This window comes from Manis javanica, chromosome 14, assembly GCF_040802235.1.
Source record: "Manis javanica isolate MJ-LG chromosome 14, MJ_LKY, whole genome shotgun sequence".
Classification (NCBI taxonomy): Eukaryota; Metazoa; Chordata; class Mammalia; order Pholidota; family Manidae; genus Manis; species Manis javanica.
Window position 1 is genome coordinate 80,790,067 of NC_133169.1, and position 3,768 is coordinate 80,793,834.

Consider the following 3,768-nt stretch of genomic DNA (forward strand, 5'->3'; position numbering starts at 1 on the left):
CACCCCCAAGAACAAAGCCCACGCTTGCGGGGAGCCTCCTCGGCATGGCCTGCAGGACTTGGCACGAGGGCTTCTGCTCCTCCAGCCTCCACGCACAGTCCGGTGCTGCCTTGCTTGCCCCTGAGGGTGGATGGGCAACAGCGCTACCTACTGGCTGCCGTTCTCTGAGTCTCCAGCACCTGGGACCGGGCTTAGAGGCAGAAAGTTGCTCTTGGAGAACTGAGTGCCAGCTCTGCTGATTCCGTCATGAGTTAGCTGTGTTTCCTCTCTCCCTCTCACGGCGGCCGAAGCCCTACGACAGGGCTTCAGGAAATACTGCCCTGTTGCTCAGGACCTGACACTCCATTATGGAGGCTGGGGCACCTTCTCAGTTTGTGGAGGCCCCAGTTTGCTTGTGACAAAATAGACCTACACTGGCAGGTCAGTAAATATGATTTTCTATTGCTGTAGCCGCAGAGAAATCTTCAGACCCTTGTTAATAGATTATGACTCAGAGGCAGGAAGGGAGAAGCAGAGATAGTTTAATGGGAAAGGTTGTCTGGGGACGGGCATGTATTTTGGTGAAAGATTAAAAAAAAAAAAAAAGACAAAAGCCAGCATGAAATATGCTGTGACCTCTCCTGGTTAACCTCCTGTTGAAACTACCCCCTTTTTTCTTCTTATTCTATTTTTTTTTCTTTCCTTTTACTTCCTTTCCTATAGTTTTTACAGAAGTATTTTATTTCTTTATTGAAGTGCATTGACATATAACAGTATGTTAGTTTCAGGTGTATGATGTAGTGACTCCATATTTTATGCACTGAAGATGCTCACCACAATAAGTCTACTTAACACCTGTTACCATACATTTACAGAACTTTTTCTTCTTATAAGAACTTTTAAGATCTACTCTTTTAGCAACTCTCAGATATTCAATACATCACTCAAGTATTTAAAGCAAACCTCAGACATCATTTCATCCTCTCTCCATATTTACTATACATCTCTAAAAATGTGGGTATTTTCTCACATAGATGCAATGTGATTATCATACCTACTATAATTACTAATTATAGTAAACACCTGTCCATAATACAGTTTCCCTGAACATTTACAAAACGTCTTTATAATTGGTTTGTCTTGATCATGATCCGAACAAAGTCCACGTTTACATTTATTTGCTATGGTGTTTTTAAGATATATCCTCAAATATTTTTGATACCCCTCCCTTCGTAAGATAGAGACTAGTTTCCCCGCCCTTGAAGGTGGGCTGGATTTACTGGCCTGCTTTTAACAAGAATGTGGCAGAAGTAACAGCGTAAGACTTCCAAGGCTGCGTCATAGAGGACAGTGCACCTTCCACCTCGTGCTCTCCTGGAGGATTCACTGTGGAGAAGCCAGGGGCCATGTCACAGGGACACACAACAGCCTGTGGAAAGGCATGGGGACCTCCTGCCAATGGGCAGCATCATCTGGCCAGCCAGGCAAGCGAGCAAACTCAGAAGTACATCCTCACTTCCAGTCAAACCTTCAGATGAGTCCACAGCCCCAGCCAATCCCAACTGCAGCCTCGTAAGAGACCCCGGGGAGCCGCCACCCTGCTAACCCATTTCCGAATTCCTGATCCACAGAAACAGTGAGAAGATAAGTGCTTATTGTTGTTTTAAACCTCTGAATTTGGGGGTTATTTGTTATGTGGAGATAGATAACAAAGAATTGTTTTTTAAAGTCTGTTTTGATCTAGAATGCACCCCATCTTATTTTATTTTTCATGCTAAAGGAACTGAGTTGGTTGTTTTATGTCCACCATCTGGATTTGCCTGTTAACTTCCTTGTAGTTTCATTTAACATGTTCTTCTGTTCCTTGTGTTTCCTACAAATAGAAGTTAGCTCTAGAACCTTGACTTGGGCTCAGTTATTGCTGGCAAGAATACTTCGTAGGTGGTGCTTTGTGTGTGAAAGTGTCAGGAAGTGCCCAGTGTCTGGCGTATCACGTATAATAGTATTAAGACTGAGCAGAGGGCTCAGGGGGTCTAGCAACATTTTTGAACTTCACGGACAAAACGGCAAGGTCCTATATGTGAGCATATAGTTAGAAAAGCTGGTTTACTCACCATGGGACATAGTTGGACTCTAAGAATTTTACAACGAACCACGCTGGCTTTTATGTGTGAGTAAAGACAATAGAATGACAGATTCAGATATGCAAAAGTTTATGAATATATACTAGCTACATATACTTGGAGAAAAAAAATACCTTGAAGATAAATGTCATTTATTCATGCATTCATTTGTTAAATCAACAAATATTTGAGAACTTCCCATATGCCTAGGTAGTGGTTAGAATTTGAATTGTTAAGGAAAGCATGAAATTAAGGATTTGAGCACAGAGAAGCCATGCATGGAAGGGAGGGCTGCATGGTGAGCGTAAACCAGTAACACGCAGTGAGAAGTTCAGGTCTGGTTGTAAAAGGTGCAGGTCTGGCTGTTTTTCAGAGCCAGCTCAGGTGGCCTCCTCCGTTAAGGGTATCTGCTTGTTAGTGGGGATGGAAAGCTGGGAAGCCCCTGGGCTGCAGGGTTTGCATGCCTGGGCTGACCCCCACTGCTGCCTGAGGGCCTGGACATGCAGAGAATGAAGGAGCATCTTAGTGGGAAAGCCCAGGCTCCAGAGCGGGCAGGCAGCAAGAAGGGAGGGGCTCTAGAGCCGGCAAGAGGGGGAGCCCAGGAAGCAGGCTGCGCAGAGCGGGTGAGCAGTCCGGTGAGAGGGTGGTTTCTACTGGGGTGTGGGAGGGGGACAGAGCCTGCTGATGGGCTTCCTAGGAGTTGCCAGCCCTGTTCCTGGGGCAGAGCTAGGGATGTGAGTGGCTATTTAAGACACTGTGGAGCAGACAGGCCTCAGAGATGTGCAGGGAGCACCTCAGAGATGGCACCCCCAAAGCCCTCTGGCTCTGCCTGGTGGCTTTACTGTTGGAAGCTCTAGGAACCACTGACTGTGGGGTTACACCCTTGCAGGGCCATCTTCCTCAGGGCCCACAGTGAATCCCAGCAATGGTCAGTACACAGGCCCAGGTTGTATTCTTGACCACAAGCCTGCTCTCCTTCTTACACCAGTAAACAAGCCCAGGAGGTTCCCAAGGGTCAGGAACTGCATGACAGGTTTCCTGCTCCCCTGGAAGCTGGCTCTGGTTTGACCCGAGGGGATTCCGCTATTGGGTCTGACCCATGACGCTCAGTGTGGGGCCCATGGGTTGACTGTGCATGAATCACGGGGTACCACCCTCAGTGGAGGGTGGGTGCAGGGTGCTCATCAGATAATGCCTGAGTGGGGGGTCTCTTGGCAAAGGAGCTGGCGGAAACTATAGAGAAGCCATAGGTGGAATGGAGTGTTTCTGTTCCAGCTTGCTGTGCAGCCTTGGGGTGTCTCCTGACTTCTCTAGTCTCCTGCAATGCTCTCATCTGCAGCTGCCCTCTGTCCTGTGCTGTGTGTAGGGACGCTGATTGGAAGAGTGTTTGGAATCTTGTCCAGAGTGTGGATGACTGGCTCCGTGTCTGTCTCTGCCTTCAGGCCAGGGTTTGTCCAGTTCAGCCCAGCCCCAAATGGGAATGGGCTATTTTTGGAGGTCCACGGACACAGGTGACTTGGTCTCACCTCCCCCAGAGAGCTTTCCAGCGTGGGCCCTTGTATCTGTCAAGAAGAGTGTGCTCGCCCTAAACCATGCCTGTTGTTTCCTCCGCCTTCCTCTCTGCTGCTCCCACAGAGGGGAACCAGGCCAGTTCCTGCCTTGCCCC